Consider the following 26,607-nt stretch of genomic DNA (forward strand, 5'->3'; position numbering starts at 1 on the left):
TGGGTGCCCCCTACTGTGGAACTGACCTGCAATTCAGGCATGTGCCCTAGACTGGGAATCAAACCAGCCACCCTTTGATTTGCAGGCTGGCACTCACTCCACTGATCCACACCAGCCAGGGCCAGTTGTCTCCATTTTATACTGTAAGTATTTAAAAATTTGTCATGTAAAATAATATTAGACTTGTTATACATGACTTCAGGCAATTAAACACGCCTCCTGGAAGAGCAATCTACAGAGAGAATGATTTGAATTAAAAACTAAAGTACCTCTATTCACGGACAAAACTATCTGTTTAATGACCTTTAAGGATATTTAAGTTACTTTGCTGATAATGTACTTCTTCATCACTAAAGGTATTTCTACAGATGTAAGACAACCACATTGTGAGAATTCTAGAATTGGGTCATAGGTTCCTTAAAGTTGTATAATACTAAAAAAATACCTGGGTTTATGATCAGTGAAGGTTTATGGGAATGGTGGAATTGGATCTGAGGCCCTAAGGTTTTATAACACTGAAGAATATCTGGGTTTATGATCAATGAACATTTAAGGGAATAGTGAGTGCTAAAGAGTGAGCAGAAGCTATGGAAGTAGGAAAGTACAAATTTTCTTCAGAGACTGACATGTTTCAAATTTCGATTGAATCATATCATGTATGTCTAGAAACTGTGAGAAGTAAGATTGGAGAGGTGAATTGGTATTAAACTGTGGGGTGCTCAAAATGCCTATTAAAGATTTGGCTCATTTGGTGGATAACAAGTGAGAAGAGTATGTGCTATGGTCTGAATGTCTTTCCCTACAAATTTATATGTTAAAACTTGACTCACAGTGGTGGTATGAAGAGGTGTGGCTTTGGAAGGTGAGTAGGTCATGAGGGAGGGTTTTTCTCTCATGAATAGGATTAGTGTCCTTATAAAAGATATCCAAGACAACTCCCTTATCCCTCTCACATGTGAAGATAAAGCAAGAACTCTGTGAAGGAGAAGAGAGCCTTCACCCATCCAGGCTGGCACTCTAGTATCAGGCTTCCAGCCTCCAGATTTACTAAAAGTAAATTTCTGTTGTTGATAAGTAACCCAGTTTGTGATATTTCATGATAGCCCCCTGAGTGGCCTAAGGTAATCTGCACAATATTTTATAAGGCAAATATTATTTTTATTTTATAGAAGAGGTAACTGAAGTTCTGTGATTTGTCTAGGGTCACATGCCTAAGTGGTAGAAATGAGATTCAAACTCAGCTCTGTCTGACTTCAAAGTCAATGCATTTTTCTCTTGCAAGATTGAAACTCTACACCTATTGAACAGTTATTCCCACATCCCCTACTCCTTCTGGGCCCTGGCAATCACCATTCTACTTTCTGCTTATGAGTTTGAATATTTTAGCTACCTCATATAAGTGGAATTATACCACATTTGTCTTTCTGAGATTCGCTTTTTCACTTTGTATACTGTCCTTAAGGTTCATTTATATCATTGCATATGACAGGATTTCCTTCTTTTTTAAAGGCTAATTAATATTCCATTGCTTTTCATTATCCATTCATTTGTCAATGGATATTTAGTTTATTTATATCCCTTGGCTATTATAAATAAATGCTGCAATAAAATGTGGGAATGCAGATCACTTTCTGAGATACTGTTTTCAGTTCTTTACATAAATACCCAGAAATGGGATTGCTGGATCATGTGAAATAGTTCCATTTTTTATTTTTGAGGAACTTCCATACCATTTTCTATAGTTACTGCATCATTTTTTATTTCCATTAACAATGTACAAGGGTTCCATGATCTATATCCTTGCCTACATTTGTTGCCTTTTTATTTATTTATGTATTTATATATTTACTTATTTATATTTTAATTTTTTATATTTTAATTTTTTTTTGCACCTGGAGTTTTTCATCATATTTTACATTCTTAATGTTCAAGGTGACCTAGGGTTTCTTTGTATCCTTGACTTTATAATGCCAGGGACAGTAAGGTTATTTATTTATTTATTTATTTTTAATCGTTTATTGTTGTTCAATTACAGTTGTCCGCATTTTCTCCCCACCTCTCCACCCCACCCCAGCCAACCCCACCTCCCTCCCCTGCCTCCACCCGCCCCCTTGATTTTGTCCAATATTTATTTATTTTTAAATGATTGCTTTTTAAAAAATTGTTGTTTAAGTGCAGTTTTCTGCCTTTTCCCCTGCCCCTCCTCACTACCCCAGCCCTCCCCACCTCCCTCCCCCATTTCTACCCTCCCCCTTGTTATTGTCCATATGTCCTTTATAATTATTCATGTAAACCCTTCACCTTTTCCCCCCATTATCCCCTCCCCTCTCCCCTCTGATCACTGTCAGCTTGTTCTCAATTTCAGTGTCTTTGGCTATACTTTGCTTGCTTGTTCATTTTGTTGATTAGGTTCCTATTAATGGTGAGATCATTATGCTAAGTGAAATAAGCCAGGTAGTGAAAAACAAAGTAATTTCTTTTTTAGTTATATTTTTCCATTACCATTTGTTCCCTTTATACTCCCTTCCACTCAGCAGTCAACACCCTGTTGTTCATGTCCATGAGTCCTTTTTCCTTTTTGCTCGATCCTTCCACCCCTTAAACCCCCTTCCCCGGGCTGCCATCGTGCTCTCTGAGTCTCTCTATTTTGCTTATTAGTTCAGTTTCTTCATTAGATTCCACATATGAGTGTAATCCTGTGGTGTTTGTCTTTCTCTGACTAGCTTATTTCACTTAGCATAATGTTCTCCAGGTCCATCCATGCAGTGACAAAGGGTAAAAGGTTCTCCTTTTTTTATAGCTGAAAAGTATTACATTGTGTAAATGTGCCATGGTTGTTTAATTCACTCATCTACTGATGGACACTTCAGCTGCTTCCATATCTTGGCAATTGTAAATAATGCTGCAATGAACATAGGGATGCTTATGTTCTTTCAAATTAGTGTTTTAGGTTTCTTTGGATATATTCCCAGAAGTGGGACCCCTAGGTTAAAAGGAAGATCAACTTTTAATATTTTGAGGTACCTTTATACTGCTTTCCACAGTGGCTACACCTGTCTTCATTCCCAACAGTGCAACAGGGTTCCCCTTTCTTCACACCCTCACCAGCACTTGTTGATTTATTGATGAGAGCCATTCTGACTGATATGAGATGATTTCTCATTGGGATTTTAATTTGCATTTCTCTGATGGCTAGTGACATCGAGCATCTTTTTATATGTCTATTGTCCATGCGTACATCCTTTTTGGATAAGTGTCTATTCAGGCCCTTTGCCCATTTTTTAAATTGGGTTATTTATTTTTATTTTTTTTTTGGTATTGAGTTTTGTAAGTTCTTGATAAATTTTGGATATTAACCTTGTATCAGATGTATCAGTGAATATGTTCTCCATTCTGTGAGCTTTCTGTTTACTTTATTGATGGTTTCCTTTTCTGTGTAAAACCTTTTTAGTTTGATGTAGTCCCATTTGCTTATTTTTTACTTTTGTTTCCCTTGCCTGAGGGGATATATTAGATAAAATATCGCTATGAGCAATGTTCAAGATTTTATTGCCTATGTTGTCTCTAGTATTTTTATGGTTTTGGGTATGACATTTAAGTCTTTAATCCATTTTGAATTTTTTCCAGTGTGTGGCATAAGAAGGTGATCTAGATTCATTTTTCTGCATGTATGTGTCCAATTTTGTCAATATCATGTATCCCATTGTATGTGCTTGCTTTGCTTCCTTTGTCAAATATTGACTATAAAAGTGTGGGTTTATTACTGGGCTCTGTATTCTGCTCCATCGATGTACATGTCTTATTTTTATGCCAGTACCATGCTGTTTTGATTACTATGGCCTTATAGAATAGTTTGGCATTAGGTGGCTTGATTCTTCCAACTTTGTTCTTCTTTCTCAGTATCGGTGTTGCTATGTGGGACCTTTTGTGATTCCACATAAATTTTTGGAATATTCGTTGTAGTCCTGTGAAACATATCATTGGACTCTTGTTAGGAATTGCATTGAATTTATAGATTGCTCTGAGTAGTATGGGCATTTTAACGATGTTAATTCTTCCTGTCCATGAAAACAGTATGTGCTTCCACTTATTTGTATCTTCTTTAGTTTCTTTCTTCAGTGTCTTATAAATTTTCTGAGTACAGGTCTTTCACATCCTTGGTTAGATTTATTCCTAGGTATTTTATTCTTTTTGAAGCAATTGTGAATGGGATTGTTTTTTTAATTTTTCCTTTCTGATAGTGTATTATTAGCATATGAAAATGCAACTGCTTAATGGATATTAATTTTGTATTCTGCTATTTTGCTGAATTCATTTATCAGTTCTACTAGTTTCTTGGAGGAATCTTTAGGGGTCTCTATGTACAGTGTCATGTCATTTACAAATAAAGACAGTATACTTCTGTTCTAATCTGGATTCCTTTTATTTCTTCTTATTTGACTACTATGGATAGGACGTCCTGTACTATGTTGAATGAGAGAGGCGAAAATGGACATCCCTGGCATGTTCCTGATCTTAAGGGGAACACCTGTAGTTTTTGACTATTTAGTATGATGCTGGCCGTGGATTTGCCTTTATTATGTTTAGGTATGTTCCCTGTATTCCCACTTTGCTGAGATTTTTTATTTTTATCATAAATGGCTGCTGCTGGATTCTTTCAAATACTTTTTCTACATCTATTGATATGATCTTGTGGTTTTTATCCTTCATTTTGTTTACGTGGTGTATCTCATTTTTTGATTTGTGAATGTTGTACCAACCCTGCATTCCTGGAATAAAACCCACTTGATCATGGTGTATAATCTTTGATTTATTGCTGCATTTGGTTTAATAATATTTTGTTGAAGATTTTATCATCTGTGTTCACTAGGGATATTATACTATAATGTTCTTTCTTTGTTTCTTTACCTGGTTTTGGAATTAGGATAATGCTGGCATTGTTAAATGAGCCTGGGAGTCTTCCCTCCTCATGAATTTTATGAAATAATTTGAGAAATAGAGTTGTTAGTTCTCAGAGTTTTTGGTAAAATACACATGTGAAGCCATCTGGTCCAGGGCTTCTAATTGTTGGAAGTTTTTTGATTTTGGCTTCAATTTTACTAGGTATAATCTGTCTATTCAGATTCTCTGATTCCTCCTGATTTAGTTTGGTAGATTGTATGATTTTTGGAATTTATCCATTTTATCCAGGTTTTTCAATTGGTTGGCATATAGTTATCCATAATATATTCTTACATCATTGGTATTTCTTTGATGCCAGTTGTTATTTCACCTCTTTCTCTCTTAATTTTATTTATTTGAGTAATTTCTTTTTTCTTTTCCTAGATGAATTGGATTAAAGATTTCTCAATCTTGTTGATCTTTTCAAAGAACCAGCTCTTGGTTTCATTGATCTTTTGTATCTTTTTTAGACACTATTTAGTTTATTTCTGCTCTGATTTTATTATTTCCTTCCTTCTCACTCTGGGCTTTGGTTGTTCTTTTTCAAGTTCCTTTAAGTGTGTGGTTAGATTGTGTATTTGAGCATTTTTGTTGTTTTTTGAGATAGGCCTGTAATGTTATGAATTTACTCTTGGGTTTGCTTTCCCTGCGTACCACAAATTTGGGCTTCTTGTGTTTTCATTTTCATTTGTTTCAAGGTATCTCCATGAATAATGACAGTTTTACTTCATTCTTTCCAATTTGGATACCTTTTATTCATTTTTCTTGTCTGATTGCTGTGGCTAGAGCTTTCAGTACTATGATGAATAGAGTTTTTGGTACTATGAGAAATGTAATGCCAACATCATATTCAATGGGCAAAAACTAAAAGCTTTCCCTTAAGATTAGGAACAAGATGAGGGTGTCTGCTTTCACCACTCTATTCAGCATAGTACTAGAAGTTAAATAATGAATGGGGTGACATGTTTTGTAAATATTAATTAAGTCTATTTGATCTAGAGTGTTGTTCAATACCACAATATCCTTGTTGATTCTTTGTTTGGAAGACATATCCATTGTTGACAGTGGGGTATTAAAATCGACTACAATGACTTTATTGCTGTCAATCTCTTTTTTTTTCTTGAAGTCCTCCAGGATTTTTCATATATTTAGGTGCTTCTATGTTGGATGCATATATGTTAACAAGGGTTATAGCCTCTTGTTGAATTACTCCCTTAAGTATTATATAGTGACCTTCTTCATCTCTTTTTATGGCATTTGTTTTGAAGTCTCTTTGGTTTGATATAAGTAGTTCTACCCCAGCTTTTTTTTTTTTTTTCCTGCACGTTGGCTTGGAATAATTTATTTCATCCTTTCACTTTCAGCCTGTGTTGATATTTTGTTCTAAGGCAGATCTCTTACAGATAGCATAAATATGGGTCTTGTTTTCTTATCCATTCAGTTACCCATGTCTTCTGATTGGAGCATGTAATCCATTTACATTTAAGGTTACTTGTCATAGGTATTTATTCATTGCAATTTTCCTTTATACTCATGTGTGGTATAACTATACTTTCTATGTCTGACTCAATTTCATTTATCCTCTCTCTCAATGTTTTTCTTCATCTTCTTTTTTTTTTAAATTGTTGTTCAAGTGCACTTGTCTTCATTTTCACTCCACCTTGAACCCCCGCCCCACCTATCCATGCTTTCCACCCACGAACCTACCCCCTTTGGCTTTGTCCATGTGTCCTTTATATATGATCCTTGATGGACCTTCCCCTAGTTTCCCCCATTATACCTCTCCCCCTCCCCTCTGGATACCATCAGTTTGTTCTTTAATTCAGTGTTTCTAGTTATATTTTGCTTGCTTGTTTGTTTTGTTCATTAGGTTCCACTGATAGGTGAGATCATGTGGTATTTGTCTTTCATTGCCTGGCTTATTTCACTTAGCATAATGTTCTCCATTTCCATCTATGCTGTTGTGAAGGGTAGGATTTCCTTCTTTCTTTCTGCTGCATGTTATTACATTGTGTAAATGTATGATAGTTTTTGATCCACTCATTTACTGATGGGCGCTTAGGTTGCTTCCAGCACTTGGCTATTGTAAATAACACTGTTATGAATATAGGGTGCATAGGTTCTTTGGAATTTGTGTTTCAGGATTCTTAGGATATAATCCCAGCAGTGGAAAGCATTTCCTATAGCACCTTTTTTTTTTAATGCTAGTTTGGTGAAGGTGTACACTTTTAGCATTTTTTTTTTGGTCTGTGAATCTCCTTGTTTTGCCTTCCATTTTAAATGATAGCCTTGTTGGGTAGATTAATCTTGGTTGCAGGCCTTTTTCTTCATTACTTGGACTATTTTTTGCCATTCCCTTGTGGCTTGTAGTGTTTCTATTGAGAAATCAGCTGCCAGTCTTATCAGAGCTCCCTTGTATGTGGCTGTTTCTCCCTTGCTGCATGTAAGAGTCTCTCTTTGTCTTTGCCATTTTAATTACCATATGTCATGGAGTGGGCCTATTTGGGTTTATCTGTGCTTCCTGGACTTGCGTGGCATTTTCCCTCACCAAGTTAGGGATGTTTTATGTCATTACTTTTTTAAAAGTAATGACAGAAAAGCTCCTTTTCTTCTTTTACTGGTATCCTTATGATGTGAATATTCTTGTTTCATGTTGTCTGGCAGCTCCCTTAAACTATCTTCCTTCTTTTTGAGTTTTTTCATTTTGTTGCTCTGACTGGGTGCTTTTTTTCTACCGTGTCTTCCAGCTTACTGATTCGATCCTCTACTTCATCTAGCCTGCTTTTAATTCCTTCTAGTGTATTCTTCATTTCAGACATATTCTTCATTGCTTCCTGGCTCTTATTCATAGCTTATATGTCCTTTTTCATGCTGATGTAGTTCCCACTAAGTTCCTTGTAGCTCCCATATAATCCCTTGTAGTTCTCATTGAGTTCCTTGAGCATCCTTATAACCATTATTTTTTATCCTATGTCTGATAGATTGCTTGACTCTGTTTCATTCTGAGGATTCCTCCTTTTTTTCCATTGGGGATTGTTTCTTTGTCTCCCCATTTTAGATAACTCTGTTTCTGTGTATTACATTGATCTGCTTTGATTCCCTGCTTTGTGTGTTGTACTTCTGTGGTAGGAGACCTGTGGGACTCAGTGTTGTGAAATGTGGGACTCAGGGGTGCAGTTTCCCTGATCTCTTTAGGTGGATGCTATTGGAATGTCCTTTATGCCATTTATATGAACTCTCTTTTTGTAATTTGGTTTTGGTTGTTGTGTGTCTTTGGTGGGTCCTTACTCTGACTGACTGACAGAGAGTCACACAGCCCACCATTCCTTGTATGCTGTTGTACAGGTGCTGCCAGAACAAAACAAAACGACCCAGGAAATAAAACCTGCACCATAAAAATACTCAAATATTAATAAAGGTGGAAAGATATTAAGACTATTAAAAGAAAATAAAAATGAATATGAGATAACTAGGGAAAGCAAAATGATTTTGACAGGGTAGATGGAGGAGAAATAATAAGAGTAGGGAATGGGAGCAAGGTGAAGAAAGAAAAAAATAAAATTTATAATGTACATAAAAAAGGGAGAGAAGAAGTTAAAATGGTATATGAGAAGGGAAGCCTATAGTGTTAGGCTTAAACAAAATTTTTTAAAAAATATAGCAAAAGAAAAAAATAGGAACCAAATTGGAGAAAAAGATCCACCACAGCAATATCAGCAACAGATAAGCAATGGTCAGTCTAGATGAGATGGGAATAGGAGGGAAAAAAGAAAGAAAGGAAATCTTAAGAGATATCTAGAGTTAAGAGAGGAGATTTTGAAAGAGTGGAGGGAGAAGGAATACTATGAGTTAGGAATGAAAACCAGGTTAACACAGGGAAAATTTGAAATTTAAAATGACAAAAAGATAGGGCAGGAGAAAGGCAAAATGAAGTAGGAAAGGGGAATGGTAAAAATTAAGGTTTAAAGTACAAAAATAGTGAAGATCTAGAAATAAAACTGAAGAAATGCAACAGCAACCACTGTACTGAGAACCGACAAGCAAAGGCTGATAAAGGTGGAGATAGAATAATGGTATTATAAGAAAGGGAAAAATAATGTGAGATGAGAAGAAAAATGGTTTTGAGAGGCTGAAGTGGGGAGAGATAATAAGAGTGCAGAGTAGAAACAAGTTGTAGCAAGAGAGAAAATGAAATTTAAAACAAAAATAAGAACTGGAGGGAAATAGGTAAAATGGAATAAGAGAAGGGAGGAGCAAAATATGAGATTTGAAATAAACTGTAGTATAAATGCTGGTGACCTACTAGACACAAACTTAATGGAAAAGAAGTTATTGTTAACAAGCTATGCAGGAGAGAAAAATAACGCAAATCATGAGGAAGATTTCAATAGAATACGTCCCAGTAGAATCCACTGTTTACTACTGTCTTCTCTTTGTGGATCTGCCCCTGGTATTGTCAGATGGTTTCCCAGTCTGGCCCTAGGCATCCTGGTTGAGGCTGTAAGCAATCCAGTCTGTGGCAGTCTCCTTCAGACTTGTCTGGACCACCTGTTCTGCCCTGCTGTGTTTCCATCAGCCCTGGGCCTATGAGTGGTTCCTTTAATTACCTTAGAGGGCTGCTAGTACCTTCTTCACCTGCCTCCATAGGGGGCCTCAGGTGGGATCTGGTGGGTGGGAACCCTGGGTCATCCCTGGGGGACATTAAGCAGTCTTCAGGGAAGATGGTGGTAGTGTTTCACCATCCCCTCACCACACAGCTTGGTTTGTCCCAGATTCTTCCCAATAATGTATGGCTTTTGTTAATTTGCTCTTTCCTGTAAGAAGCCTATCTATAAAAGGGGCAGTTCTTTCCTACTTTGCTCAGGCAGCTGCTCTATCTGGACCCTGAGGCTGTTGAGGCTCTAAATCACCTTTGCTATGCATGTCTCTGTTCTCTTCTGCTCTACTGGGTTTAGTGGACCAAGACCTGAGGATCAATGTAACTTGTAGTGTCTGGTTAAGGGCTGTGTCAGAGCTTTTTCTTCTTTTCCCTATGGAAATGTGCCCAGCAGGATGCTCCTGAACCTGGTCTCACTGATGTGTGCAGCGTGTAACCCTGCAGGTGGGGTCAGACTCACCTGTCTGGGAGGGGATCTGACTGAATGACGCAAATCTCAGGCATTCAGCTTTTGACCTTCCAGACCCCAGCTTGCTGCTCTTGCAGGAGGTTATGGCCTGAATTCTCTACTCTGAATAGCACCCTTTACACAGGCCATACTGGGTGGGACCCACAGACACTTCAGTTTGACTCTATCCCTCTGAATTCTCTTTTAGCATGCCATTGCACCCGTGTGCACTCACATGCAAGCTCTGGGTCCCTGCCAAACCTCAGGTCTTGCCTCTGTTCCCCTTTTAAAAGAGTTTCTGTGTGGCCCCCATACTGCATTACCAAACCCTGGGGGATGGTCTATTCTACTCACATCCCCTCTCCACACAAATTGCAAAATCTCTCACTGTCAGGGCTGTCCACTGTCTGTCAGAACCTCTGACAGTTTTAGGTACAGCTTCCCTCTGGATCTTTCCCAGAAGGTGTTGAGTGGAGTCCTGCAGCTATACTATAACACATGGTGTTGATGGTGTGTTTTCCCTGCCCCCTCCAGAGATTTTTGGCCTTGGGTGTTCCTGCTCCCACTGCACTGTTTCTGGAGCCAGCAACTCTCTGGACGTCTCTCTCTGCCATTGGGGCTCATGGCTCCTGTACTGATCTACAGCCGCCCTGGCTCAGTGACACCAAAAGTGCTGGTTTGAGTTGCAGTGGTAGCACTTGCCACTTGGAGAGCTCGGGCTGACTGGTCCTGGGTGCTCTGCAGGTGGGCAGGCTCTCACCCGCTCCTGCACACTCCTTGCAGTCTCATCCATGTACATGCTCTGTCACTTAGGATCTCACTCACTCTCCGCTGGATATTTGAGTTGAATACTCTGTGGTTAGGCTGCAAGACTGGTCCGGGTCTGGAGCAAGTGGACGGAGCTCCCAGCTACTCCTCAGCCATCTTGGGTCCCCTCAATGTGGACTTTCAACCAGATTTTTTTTTGTTATTTCCATTAGATAGTAGGTGCTTTTGGCAGCCTATCCCAAATAATCTGGTTTAAGATTTTTAAAAATAATACAATCAATTCAGGATCATCAAAATCAGCTTCTGGACCAAACTTTCTAGGAAAAATTACTCCATTTGCTATTTTATATTATGTCCAAGATGCACAGTGACTGCTTTCTTGAATAATTTCATTCTTTCCTCACAAAGACCTTCAATAAGAAAAATTATATCCATTATCCAAATGGCAGCAGAGTAAGTGGAAGATACACTCACCTCCTCCCAGGATCAAATAGGAATACAACTAGAATATAGCTGAGTAACCAGCTGAACACTAGCTGAACAGAAGTCTTATAACCATGCATTTACAGACGAAGCCACATGGAGACTGGTAGGAAGGGCATAGATGTGAAAATGACTGGCCCCACATCCAGAAGCAATCATTTGGAACCCAGGGCCATAGCTCAGCTGTAAAGGTCTTCACTAAGGAGCATGGGGTCTCAAGTTCATTCTGAACTCCCAGTCTAAAGCACTGGAACTAGGAAGAGGAGCCCGCATATCATATGGCTGTGACAATCAGCGGGATTCTGACCTCCAGGGAAACATGGGAGTCTGCTTTAATCCTAGGCACCCTATTATAGATCCAGCATGCAGAATCTTATTTGCAGCCACTCATCCTGGGCTCCACCAGAGGGAGAGCAGCACAAAGCAGATTAAAGTAATGTGCAGAGAGACTGGGTTGTGTGGCTCTGTAAAAGGGTGAAGGGACAGCTTCCAGGGTCCCTGTGCTGAGTCCCTCTTGCACACATCTTGTAGTGGTCATTTTTTTTGAGTAGGGTATTCCCTTCCAGATGCTGTCGGCCTGGGAGAATACCACAATCCCACCTTCCCAACTCCCATTCACCCTGTCCTGTGGAGCTCAAGCCCTGCGGAGGAGTAAGCTTGCTGGGTCCCTGATGTAGAGGTCTAGGCACACTCAGGATGTAAGACACTGAGTTGTGCTGCTCTGGGGTAGGGCTGTTTCTCCTCCTCTTCCCATGAACCTGACTGGTATCATACCCCACCTGCATGGGAGATCTACTAGCTCCACATATCTCACTCCTGACAGCTCTGCCCCACAGAGCTAGGGCTGTTGAGCAGGTCTGGCTAGAGTAAGGGACTAACTAAGTTGTGTAGCTCTAGGCCACGGGCCATTTTTCTTTTGCATGCCTCTCCTTGCACATCCAGGCCCAGTAGAGGCAAACATAAACTGTGAGTAGCTTTGTAGATCCAAGCAGATACCCCAGGGCCAGTCACAGGCAGTGTCTGAAATTGATCTGCACTGGAGTCCCTCTCAAGTGGCCTTAGAACCAACACACCTGCTCTAACCATATCAGAGCAGGAACCAATTAGCTGCACAATCAGCACATCCAAAGGGAGATCTCTGTAGGCACTAGATCTGCTGAGGCAAATTCTGCTTCATGTGATCAGGACCTGCACAGTAGTTCATACTTTGTGGTCAGGGTTGATCCTCACAGCCAGACAGCCTACGAGTTGACACCACTCACTGAGGAACAAACTGCAGTAAAGACTTATCTAAGCAGGAGGGCTCATATAATGAACATGAGGGGTATTTCTGGAGCACCTTGTTCCAGTGATAAACAAGATTGTGCTACTGAGCCCCACAGGACACATACTACATAAGGCCACAATACCAAGACTAGGGGAATCTACCTAATACACAGAAACAAATACAGAAGACAAAGAAACATTTCCCAAATGAAAGAACAGGAAAAAATAACCAGAAAAAGAACTAAGTGAAAGGGAGACAGCAATGTACCAGATACAGAGTTCAAAACAATGGTTATAAGGATGCTCAAGGAACTTAGGGGAAGAATAGATGAACTCAGCAAGCACTTAAACAAGGGGATTGTAAGCACAAAGGGGGACATAGAAACCAACAAAAAGAATGTGTCATATATGAAGAATATAATTATCTGAAGTGAATAATACAGTAGAAGGAATAAATAGTAAGTTAGATAAAGCAGAGGATCAAAACAATGATCTGAAAGAAAAGGTAGTAGAAAACACCCAATCAACCCAGTGGGGAAAAAAAGAATTTTCAAAAATGAGGATAAGCTAAGGGATCTCTGGGATAACATGAAATGGAAAAACATCTGCATCTTAGGGATACCAGAAGAAGTAGAGAGAGAGCAAGGAATTGAAGAATCTACTTGAGAATCTACTGAAGACTGCCCTAACTAGGGGAAGGAAAAAAGACACATAAGTCCAGGAAGTACAAAGTCCCAAACAGTATGAAACTAAAGCAGCCCACAACACAACATTTTATAATTAAAATTGCAAAGGTTAAAGATAAAGAATCTTAAAAGCAGCAAATGAAAAACAGTTATCTACAAGGGAACTCCCATAAGACTGTCAATTGGTTTTTAAACAGAAACATCAGGCCAGAAGGGATTAGTAAGTAATATTCAAAGTGATGAAAAGCAAGGACCTATAACTACAACTGCTCTCTGCAGCAAGGTTAATACTTAAAAATGAAGGGGAAATAAAGAGCTTTCAAGAAAAAAAAGAGCTAAAGGAGTTCATCCAATGTTACAAGAAATATTATAGGTACTTTTTTAGGAAGTAGAAAAGAAAAAACAAGAAGAGGAACATAGCTATAAAAGATAAAATGGCAATAAATACATACCTATCAATAACCACATTAATGTATTCAATAAATGGTTTAAATCCTTCCATCAAAAGACACAGGGTAGTTGAGTGGATAAGAAAATAAGACCCATATATATGCTGTCTACAAAAGACCCACCTCAGAATGAAAAGATATACACTGACTAAAAGTAAAGGGATGGAAAAATATAGTTCATGCTAATGGAAATGAAAAAAAGCTGGGGTAGCAATAGTTACATTAGACAACTTGGACTTTAAAACAAACACCATATAAAAGACAAAGAAGGACACTGCGTACTAATAAAAGAATCAATCTAACAAGAGGATATACTCCTTTTAAACAATTATGCACCCAGCATAGGAGCACCTACATATGTTACAAAGTCTTGATGGACATAAAGGGTGAAATCCATAACAGTACAGTCATAGTAAGGCATTTTAACATCACATTGACATTAATGGATAGATCTTCCAGACAGAAAATAAACAGGAATAAGTGGCCTTAGATTACACACTAAATCAAATGGATTTGATTGATATCTTCAGAGCATTTCACCTGAAAGCAGAATATACAGTCTTTTCAAGTTCATAAGGAACATTTTCTAGGATAGACCCCATTTGAAGCTACAAAACAAGTCTCAGTAAGAAGATTGAGTCACTTTAAGAAGATTGAAATCATATCAAGCATCTTCTCTGACTACAATTGTATAAAACTAGAAACCAATTGCAAGAAAAAAAACCCCTGAAAAACACACAAACACATGGAGGTTAATAACATGTTACTAAATAATGGATGGTTTAACAATGAGATCAATAAAGAAATCAAAAGATACATTGGAACAAATGAAAATAGGAACTCAACAATCCAAAACCTATGAGGACACAGCAAAAGCAGTCTTAAGATGGAAATTCAGAGCATTGCATGCCTACCTCAAGAAACAAGAAAAATCTCAAATAAACAACCTAACCTTACTGTGTAAGTATCTAGAAAAAGAAAAACAAACACATCTCAAAGTGAGTACAAGGACATAATAAAGATCAGAGCAGAAATAAATGAAATAGAGTCTAAAAACACAATATACAAGAACAGTGAAACTAAGATCTGTCTTTTTGAAAAGATAAACAAGATTGATACATCTTTAACCAGACTCATCAAAAAAAAGGAGAGCAACCCAAATAAATAAAACTAAGAACAAAGATGATAAATAACAACTGACACCAGAGAAATACAAAAGATTATTAGAAAATAATTGAGCAATATATTCTAACATATTTCTAGAAATATATAATCTCCCAAAATTGAATCAAGAAGAAACAGAAAATCTGAACAAACTGGTTACAACTAACAAAATCAATGTAGTGATTTAAAAACTTCCCAATAAACAAAATTCTAGAGTGGATGGTTTCACAGGTGAATTTACCAAACATTCAAAAAGAACTAACACCTATTCTCAAACTATTCTAAGAAATTTAACAAGAGGGAAGTCTTCCAAAGCTCATTTTATGATGCCAGCATATTCTAATTTATTTATTTATTATTTTTTGGGGGGGCGGGTGGAAGCTTTGGGGAGAGTGCAGAGAGAGTAGACACAGGGAAACTGGTGCTGAGTCAGCCCCAAAACTCCAGCAGCCAATGCTCAGGCAGACCACTCCCTTCCAAGCAGCAGCATCTTGAGGGAAACCAACAGCCCAGTCCCCAAGAGAGACTCTGCCCTGGCTCTCTGTTGCTTAAGCCTGACTGCAGAGTGCAGAGAAACTAAATTAATAACTAAAGGAGACAGCCACAGACATAAATCCCTGGCAAAGTTGGGGCAGAGTGGACTAGAGATGCTTGAGGAGAGATGGGATGGAAGCATGGAGGAGAGAGCTGAGAGACCAATTGCTGGGACCCTGGTGCTGAGTCCCATCATTCTAATTTAAAAAGCATCTAAAGACACTACAAACAAAGAAAGTTATAGGCCAACATCCCTGATAAACATACACAAAACATCCTTAATAAAATATTATCAAACTGAATTCAGCAATACATATACCATGATCAAGTGGTATTTATTCTTGGGATACAAGGTTGGTGCAATATCTACAAATAATTTAATATGATATAGCATATAAACAAAATGAAGGGTTAAAAAATAATATGATCATAACAATAGATGCAGAAAAGCATTTGACAAAATCCAGCACCTATTTATGATTTAAACTCTCAGCAATGTGGTAATAGAAGGAATATACTTGAATATAATAAAGACCAACAATGACAAACTCACAGCCAAAATCATACTCAATGGGGAAAAACAAAATATGTTTCCCTTAAGATCAGGAACAAGGAAAGGGTGTACACTTTAACCACTCTTCTTTAACTTAGATTGGAAGTCCTAGCCACAGCAATCAGACAAGAAGAAGAAATAAAAGTCATCCAAATTGGAAAGGAAAAAGTAAATTGTCATTATTTGCAGATGACATAATACTGCATATAGAGAACCCTAAGGATTCCACCAAAAAAACTATCAGAACTGAAAATAAATTTAGGAAAGTAGCAGAATACAAAATAAATATCTAGGAATTGGTTGAATTTTTATAAACCAATAATGACCAATCATGAAATAAATCTAAGAAAACAATCTAATTTTCAATTTCATAAAATTGTGCCTAGGAATAAATTTAAGCAAGTAGATAAAAGACCTATGCTCAGAAAATTGTAAGACACTTAAGAAAGAAGTTGATGAGTGTACAAATAAAATTAAGCAAATGTAATTGTCATGGATAGGAAGAATTAACATCGTTAAAATGTCCATTCTGCCCTGATGGTGTGGGTTAATGGACTGGGTGCTGGCCTACAAACCAAAGGGTTGCTGGTTTGATTCCCAGTCAGGGCATATTGCAGGCCAGATCCCTGTTTGGGAGCACGTGAGAGGCAACCACACATTGATATTTCTCTCCCTCACTTTCTCCCTCCCTTCCCCCTTCTTTAAAAATAAATAAATAAAATCTTAAAAAAGAATAACCATTTTAAAAAATGTCCATTTTACCAACAATTTTTATCAAATTTCTAATAGTACATTGCACAAAAGTAGTACAAATAATACAAAAATTTATATGGAATACAACAGACCTGAAATAGTGACAATATTGAAAAAGAAAAACAAAGTTGGAGGAAACATGCTACCTGATATCAAACTATACTACAAGGCCATAGTAATCAAAACAGTATGGTACTGGCATAAAAACAGACATGTAGATCAATGGAACAATATAGAGAGCCTAGAAGTAAACCCATACCTATATGGTCAATTAATTTATGACAAAGGAGGAAAAACATACAGTCAGATAAAGACAGTTTATTCTATCAATGGTGTTGGGAAAATTGGACAGATACATTAAAAAACATTAAACCAAATTTCTTTTTCAGAACATATACAGTATAAACTCAAAATGGATTAAAGATTTAAATGTGAGACTTGAAACTATAAAAACACTAGAACAAAAAATAAGCAATAAAATATCAGACATTTCTCTTAGCAATCCTTTTTTTTTCTTTATATCTGCTCAGGCAAGGGGACAAAATAAATAGTAAACAAATGGGACTACAAAATAAAAAGTTTTGCACAGCAAAGGAAAATATCAACAAAATAAAAAGACAACCTACAGAATGGGAGAACATATTCACCCACACACTGATAAGGTGTTAATATCCAGAATTATAAAGAACTTACAAAACTCAACACCAAAAAGACAAACAACTCAATTAGAAAATGGGCAAAGGACCTGAACAGACACTTCTTCAAAGAGTACCTACAGATGGCTAACAGACATATGAAAATATGCTCAACCTCACTAATCATCAGAAAAATAGAAATTAAAACCACAATGAGATGTGACCTCACATAGGTCTAAATGGCTATCATTAATAAATAACAAGTGTTGGCAAAGATGTGGAGGAAAAGGGAACCCTCATACACTGTTGCTAGGAAGGCAGATTGTTGAAGCCACTGTGGAAAATAGTATGGAAGTTTGTCAAAAAATTAAAAATGGAACTTCTTTTTGACCCCGTGATTCCAGTTCTAGATATTGAGCTGATGAAACCCAAGTCACTAATTCAAAAGCATATGTGCACCCCTTTGTTTATTGCAGCCTTATTTATAATAGTCATGCTATTGAAGCAACCCATGTGTTCATCAATAGACGAGTGGATAAAAAAGTGGTGGTACATAATATATAATGAGATATTACGTGGTCATAAAAAAGAGTGAAATCTTACCATTTGCCACAGCAGAGACCTAGAGGATATTATGCTAAGTGAAATAAATCAGTCAGAGAAAGACAAGTTTCATATGATTTCACTTGTATGTGGACTCTAAAGAACAGTTTAAATGAACAAACAAAACAGAACCAGACTCATAGATACAGAGAACAGAGTGACGTTTGCTAGAGGGGAGGGGGTTTGGATGAATGGGTGAAAAAATTGAAGAGATTAAGAATACTAATTGCTATTGACAAAATAGTCACAGTGATTTAAAGTACAACATAGGAATATAGTCAATAATAGTGTAATAATGATATGTGGTGACAGATGGGTACTGAAAATATCAGGGAAACACTTTGTAAAGTGTATGATTGTGTAACGCCTGAAATTAATGCAAAATAATATTTAATGTAAACTGTAATTGATAAAAATAATATATATGAAATTGTCTCTATATAATAATATTATATTGTTATATAGAGACAATTTTTAAATTAATTACTTTATTTTTATTTCTTATGCTATTACAGTTTCTCCATTTTCTCTCTGCCCCTACCTCCACCCAGCCCCACTCTCTCCCCTCCCTAAGTCCTTCACCATATTGTTAACCATGTCCATGGGTTCTGCATGAATGTTCTTTAGTTGATTCCTTCACCATCTTTCATCCAATCTACCCCCATCCTCCCAAAAGCTGTCAGTTTGTTTCATGTATCTAAGCTTCTGTTACTATTTTGTTCCTTAGTTTATTGTGTTCATTAGAGTCCACATAAAAGTGAAATATATAAAAAATTTGACTGTTTCCATTTTCTGTCTTGCTATTGCCTTCATACCCGGTATCAGTAATGGAGTGTTAGAAAACCCTAGATATGTTGATTTGAAGTGAGTTCTTTAATTGATTTTAAAGAACCTTAGGAAATCTTTGAGCCTTCAAACTTTTTATGGAATTGGAAAATTTTGGCCTGTGTCTGGGATGACTAGAAATCAGTACATAATATTGTTTTCAAGTCTATTCTAAAATTCAAGACAAGGGGCAGTATTTATAAATGCATCCCCAAAATGCCTTATTCCCTATGAAAATGTTCAAAGTTAAATAGGTAGTATGTGAAATTAGGGATTCTGGGGTCATTGATCACTTGCTATACAATTTCATTCCATATATGACACTGTTCTTGAGTTTTAAGTAGTATGTGCCTCATTGCCTTTTGACTCAGCCAGCTCTAACACTCTAAGGTGAACTGAACTGTTAGTGGCAGGAAATAGTGCTCTATATTTGTCACAGTGTGCTAGCACAAACCCAAAGTCAGTAGCTGCTTGACATTCCAGACAACAGTCTCATGGCAGTGAGTTAAACTTCATGGAATGTCTTTTTCCAGTGGATGATAAAGTCATTTAGCAATGGTTACCTTTTGTGGAAGAAAATCTTTTTAAAAATTAAGTATCTCCAGGAAGGCTTGAAGTTTATGTTCTTGTTTTTCAAGCAGACACACTATCAATTGTATTCACTTTATTTAGAAAAGAGAAAAATATGGATAAATCAGTATGGTAACTTATGAGGGTAACACAGGCAGTTCCAGTTTTCCTTTTTTCCCATTAGATCAGCTGATATATTCAGTTGATGCAGAACTTCTATAGGTTGTCCTGGGGTTTTATATTTAGTCAGTTCAATAATTAGGACATGATCAAACCAGGTTAGCATGCTGAGAAGCTCAGAAAACAGAGTATCCAGGAAGCAATAAAAACTTCCAGGAACAATAGGAATTCCAGATTACCCTCTTATTTCTTGTCTTCACATCTGCTCAATATTCTCTACTCCTGTATTTTACATCTTCACCCCTCAGTCCTTCAGGTGTGGTCACACTTTACATCTGAAACTTTTCTAACCAGAAGAACTAAAGTCTGAACACCCCATGCTCTCTTGTTTTGACATGGCCTCCAATGTGCTAACCTGTACCATTTCCTTAGGGCATCTAATCCCTTGACCAATCAATGATTTTCTGCCTTGAAAACACTTCTTTCCAAAGTAAGCAGGTTTATCATGACTAGAATATGAATAAAATTATGTAATTTCTCTGTGGTCTCCCTAGCAGTGAAACTTGTCACCCTTGAATAAGCATAAACTCACAGAAAGAAGCATTTTTCCCCTTCAGGAATAATAAAATCTGGTCTCCTCTGTGGAAAGGCTTAATGTTGGCTTTACTCTTTTAAAACTATAGATATTTGCCCTTGTTGCCCTTTCCCTGTCATTTTGCCTAGAGGCAATTATTTTATTCTTCCTGAGGCTTGACAGACCAGTAATGAGTGTTTGCAGCTCAATTTGATGCTTTTTAAGAAAGTCCTCACCCTGGGGATATGTTTACTAATTTTAGAGAGACCCAGTAAGGGGCTGGGGGTGGGAGGGTGGTTGGAGAGAGAAACACTGATATGAGAAACATAGATTGGTTGTCTCCTGCACATGTCCTGACCAGGGATTGAACCCACGACCTCTTGGTGCACAGGGCAATGCTCCAACCTACTGAGCCACCCAGCCAGGGCCAATTTGATCCCTTTGATTTAAGTTTTCTCTGTGATGGAGAGCTTGCTAGATGGGTGTGTTGTGCATGGCCTATTGTTACTTTTCTTGCATGGTATAGAGAGTGAGGCAACCAAGGGGGAAAAGTGATAAGAGGAGTGATTTGCAGAGTGGATGAGGGCCCAAGCACCAGACTCTAAAGTCTTAGAATACACTAGGTAATTGTTTTTATGTAGAACCTAGTATATTAGTAGTTATTTAATAATAATGATATTTATTGAGTCCCTACCTTTTATTAACAACTATTCTATGCATCTGCTACTGTGGCTCTCACCTCTAATTGACATTGTTTCACTTCATTAATCATTGAATGAGGCATTTTTCATTCTGATTATCCATAATCTCCTGTTTTCCCACCTTGCATGTTCAGTTACTCTTATGACTATTTTTTTTTTTACTTCACAGGATTTCTTATGCACTGACACCTTTCCCTTGGCCCAACTCAGAACCTTCTCCTATCTTAACTATCTTGTTCCATATTCAGACAGTCCATGGCTCATTGCTGTATAATATTTTGCATAATTTTCTAATTTTTCTAAATTTGTGTTTTTTTGGTCATATCCATCTGATAAAACCCTAAACCTAGTGAATGTAAATATTTATTCTATGTAACTGAGAGACAATGGGTGAAAGTGACTCAATTGGGCTCTCAACACTTTGGCATCCAGTTGTTTATCTGGTTACTCTGCTCTCCCTCTGTCTTCAATGATACATTAGAATTTCTCTACTCTTTTCAGTCTTCTTGTCTCATATTTCCCAGCCCCACTCTCAGTTGATAGCCTCACTCCTTCCTTCATCAGAAAGTAGAAGCATGTGATGGGAACTTCCTCAGCTTTACACCACTAAACTTACATGGAGACCTGTGTCTGCGTTGTGCTCAACCTGTGTTCTCAGTCCCTTGCTCCTTTTTGCCCTTTACAGCCTCACTTCTCAAACAGTGTTTGCATGTACTTTCACCATTTCCTTAACTGTTACTTAGTCCTTCATCCACTTCAAACTGCATTCCACCTACATTGTGACGTGAGGGCAACATGTGCTGTGAGTATTCTTTAGTTCCCATGGTACTCTCTGACTAACTCTTCTGCCTGGTCTTCAAATGGGGTGACCTTCAGACCCCTCCTTGGCTCCCTTGTTTTCCTACTCTGCAGCATGAACTCCCTTTCTAAATGATCTCATCTATGTGATGGTTTTAGTAATATGTTACAAGCAAATGACTCCCAGGTTTTATCTGTAGTTCTTACTTTCATCTGGTTCCCAACTCCTAATCATTTGAAATTTCCTCTGGAATATTTCAAAAATTCCTCAGAAACCTAAATACTATATCTATGACACCTTCCTCCCCTTTAGCCTTCAACTCTCTACCATCATATTCCAGTCATTGCCAACTTCAGTGTATTTTAATACCTAAATATTCTTAACTCTATTTTCTTCCATCTCTGTTGTCAGGGCCCTAATATTATGTACCAACAACTTTTTTAAAAATTAAACTTAAAAAATTGAGCTAATTGTAGATTCACATGTATTTTAAGAAATAATAGAGACAGAGTGTGTGTACCCTTTATCCACTTTACTCCAATGGACACATCTTGCAAAACTAGAGTATAATAGCACAATCTGGATATTGACATCGATATAGTCGGGATACAGAAAATTAGCATTTCCATAAGGATGCTTCCTATTTTTCTTTTTTAAATGATTTTTGGAGAAGTTTTAGCTTCAGAGAAAAATTGAACAAAAGATTCAGATATTTCCTATTTATCCCCTCCCTCTACATATGTAAAGTCTTCCCCATTATCAACATTTCTAATATAACCCCCTTAGTCTGGAGTGGTATATTTGTTACAGTTGATGAACCTACATTGACACATATTAATCATCTGGAGTCCATAGTTTAACTTAGGGTTCACTATTGGTGTACATTGCATCAGTTTGGACAAATATTTAATGACATGTATCCATCATTATGGTATAACACTGAGTATTTTCACTGCCCTAAAAATCCTCTGTGCTCTATTTTTCCAGAGTGTCAGATGGTTGGGATCATACAACAGATAGCTTTTTCAGATTGGTTTGCTTCACTTAGTAATATTCACTTAAGGTTCCTCCATGTCTTTTTATGGCTTGATTGTTCATTTTTTAGTGCTGAATAATATTCCATTGTCTGGATTTATCACAGTTTATTCATTCACCTGCTAAAGAGTATCCTCTTATTAAATGATCACTTGGCCATACCCTTGATGTTTTCTTCTGAGCACACATTCTCATTTTTTACAACATAGATAGGATGGGAATTTTCCAAATCTTTTGTTTCGGTTTTCTTTCTGCTCAATAATTTTATCTTTGAGTTATTTTTATTTTTTCACATTGTACTGTAAGTGGTCAGGAAGAACCATTTTTTACCTTCAATATGTTGCTTAGAAAGCCTTCAGCTAAATACCCAGTTTCATTGCTTGCAAGTTCTACCTTCCACAGAATACTAGGACATGAACACAATTCAGCCAAGGTTTTTTTTGCCACTTTATGAAAAGGATAACTTTTCCTTCAGTTTTCAATTACATATTCCTCACTTCTACCTGAGACCTCATCAAAATGATCTTTACTGTCTGTATTTCTACCAACATTCTGTCCAGGATGACTTAGGTGTTCTTTAAGAAGACTAAGGCTCTCTTTACAGCACTCCTCTTTCCTTTCTGAGCTGTCAGCAGAATTTGCCTTAATAGTTTGTTCCTGGCAATGTAGATTTCTTTTCTATCATGTACCTTAAAACTCTTCCATTCTTTACCCATTACCCAGTTCTAAAGATGCTTCCACATTTTTTGGTATTTTTTACAGCAGCATCCCTCTTCTCAGTACTAATTTCTTTGTCCATTCAGGTTGCTATAACAGAATACCACAGACTGGGTGGCTTAAACAATTAACATTTATTACTTACAATTGTCAAGGTTAGGAAGTTCAAGATCAAGGCACTAGCAGATTTGGTGTCTGGTTGAGGACCTACTTCCTCATTCATAGATGGCTGTGTTCTTGCTCATAACACCATCCCATTGGGGTTAGGATTCCAACATAAGAAGTTTGCGGGACAGAAACATTGCAGTGTAAAGCACAAATGTAGTCTTTTTAGAGAATTGTTATTTGAAAATACACTTATTAAATAAATACTTCAGCAACAAAACTGGGAACAAATAAGTATTTAAAATACTCATGACCTAACTATCATTCCTATAAGTCTAGTGGGTGATCTTTAGCCTAATTGTATTCTGGTAGCTTAGCTGCTCTTCAGTCTTCACTTTCCTGTAATCATTAACTAGTTATCTCTGCTTATGTTTTTAAAGATAATATTTTTGTAAAGATGTATTTTATGGTATGCTTCAAGCTTAAGGAAGAAACAGGCATTTCTTTATTAAGTAAAAGGAAATGAACAACCCCCCAAATGTAAACTTGTTGAACATGTCACTAATCCAAAATTTTGAAAGCTTTTCTTTATTCTTTTTTTATTTATATACTATTTATTTAAAATACTATTATTCCCCAATTGAATTATCTTAGCATTCTTGTTGAAAATGCATTAACAACACAGATCTGAGTCTGTTTATAAATTCTCAATTCTATTCCATTGAGTTATATGTCCATCCTTGTGACAGTACCCCACTATTTTGATCACTGCATTTTATAGTAAGTTGTCTGGAGTAATCTGGAAATATGAGTACTCCAAATTGTTCTTCTTTTTCAAGATTGTCTCAAAATTTTCTTATACCTGGCAATACACATTGTTGCTTCATATCACTTATACACTCCCCAATGTACTATTCCCCTGCAAAAAGAGAGAGCAAACAACCTGTGTATTTTCATACTTATCAATGGTTTCTTGAGACATCTCTGCTCAAAATCCTTTGTCTTCTCACTCACAGCTCTATTTCAGATTCCATTTTAGTAGTTTGATAAACACTAATGTCTTATGTATAACATTAACTTTGCTTTTGTTCTGTGGGCAAGGGAAAATAAATGTTTAAAATAGTACATGTGGTATCTTTTTAGTAGAATTCATTACCAAGTCAAGCAAAAATGTAATTAGAATTTAAAACAACCTCTGTTATTGTGTTTTTCCTTGAGATCCATTTTAACCAAATTTCTATTACATGGAAGCACTCATTTGATTGATTCATTAACAATTTATAACCATTTTTAATTGCCTACCATTTTTCAGATATCATGTTAGTTCTAGTAGGAAGAATAAAAGAAAAAATACAGTCTACCAGCTCCAGTTTACCAGTACTGCACACAACTTTCAGTGATGTTGGAAATGTTTCCCATCTGTACTATGTAATGTGGCAGCCACTGGCCAGATGTGGCTATTGAATGCTTGACATGTAGCTAGTGTGTTTGTGGAGTTGAACTGTTAATTTAATTTTTATTAACAGTTTTATTGAGAAATAATTCACATACCATACATTTTACCCATTTAAGGTATAGAATTCAATGATTTTTAATATATTCACATAATTGTGCTGCCATTATGAAATCAATTTTAATACTTTCATTACTTTGATAAGAAACCCACTATTAGTTATCAGTAGTTCCCCAAATTTCCACAACTTCCTTAGCCCGAGGCAGCCACTAATCTTTCTGTCTCCACAGATATGACTATTTTGGACTTTCATGTAAATGAAATCACAATATGTAATTTTTGTAACTAATTTTAGTTTATTTAAATTCAATAGGCACATGTGGTTAGTGGCTACCATTAAGAATAACAAAAAAAAATTATAAAAGAAAAAAAGAAGCAAGTGAACTAAAAGACCAAGTACTAGATATTTAAGGAATGCTGAAGGCTGAGGAGAAGATAGTCCCACATAACAGGTTAGAGAGATTGGAGATTAACTCAAAGCCTAGAGATGACAGGTTCCTGAAGAACAGGAGAATAAACAGTACTAAATAATAAGAGGGGCGAGGTGGTTGGTAAAGAAGTATAAGCAAGTGGTAATTTTATATCATTTAGACATGTAGGTAAGGAAGAAAATATCAAGATTGCCTGAAAGGGGTTTCAGGATTGATGGGAATTTTGTTTTGTTGCTGCTAATGTTTTTAGTGTAGGCAGGAACCTGTAAGTAGGCAAAAGACAAGGATCTAGTGGAAGTAAAGAGATTCAAGATGTTTGAGCAGGGTTCTGGAAGATGTTAAGGTAATAGCAAGGTCATTAGCATAGGAGTAGGCCCTGATAAGAAAGATAGAGGTCATGTTTCTCAGATGCAGGAGTAAGTGAAGAAAAAGTAGGCAAAAATACAGAGCAATTTTTACATAGAAAAGAAGGAAACTAAAGGAACTTATTTATTTAAGGTTAAGTGGGAACAAGTCTTTCTTTTTTTCTTTTTTAATGTTTTATTTTTTTAATTTTTTGAATTAATATATTTATTGATTATGCTATTGCAGTTGTCCCATTCCCCCCCCCTCACTCCACTCCATCTTGCCCACTCCCTCCCTCCCACATCCCCCTCTATAGTTCATGTCCATGGGTCATACTTATAAGTTCTTTGGCTTCTACATTTCCTACACTATTCTTACCCTCCCCCTGTCTATTTTCCACCTATCATCTATGCTACTTATTCTCTGGTAAAGTTTGGTTCCTCCAAACTGTAGAAGGGATTCCTGAGAAGTTCTCCAGAGGTGTTGAGACTATGGGACATGGGAATGTTAATTATTTATAGGTGTTGCTGTCCAAATGAATATGTCTTTAAAAAGGGGCAGACATTTTTAGGTACCTAAGTCACAAGAAGTCCAGGATCCAGATATGTCAATTTTTACTTACTAAAGAATGAAAATTGCCCAGAAGTTTACATCTGAGGATTATAAAGATAAAATGTATCTTCACAAGTTCACTCATCCATCCACTTTCCTTCCTTTTTCCCTTTCTTCCTGCTTTCCTTTTCTTCCCCTCTATTCTTACACTTTGTAAAAAACAATGTACCTTCTTGCTTTTCCCTACAAGAATAAATGGAAACAAAACAAAAAACTTTGTGAAAATACAACATAAATCCAAATTGTAATGAATAGAAAATTTCACGTTATGAGTTGTAATAAAATTCCAGTATTTTATTTTTATAAATTATTTCTCCCTG

General features: G+C 36.8%; 1 protein-coding gene across 15 annotated transcripts in view; it reads left to right on the forward strand.

Annotated features, from left to right (window-relative positions):
* SUGCT (succinyl-CoA:glutarate-CoA transferase) overlaps nucleotides 1-26,607 on the forward strand; it is a 1,028,943-nt gene that overhangs the window by 360,356 nt on the left and 641,980 nt on the right. The gene's annotated exons all lie outside the window — the stretch shown is intronic.

The sequence above is a fragment of the Desmodus rotundus genome, chromosome 6 (assembly GCF_022682495.2).
Source record: "Desmodus rotundus isolate HL8 chromosome 6, HLdesRot8A.1, whole genome shotgun sequence".
Classification (NCBI taxonomy): Eukaryota; Metazoa; Chordata; class Mammalia; order Chiroptera; family Phyllostomidae; genus Desmodus; species Desmodus rotundus.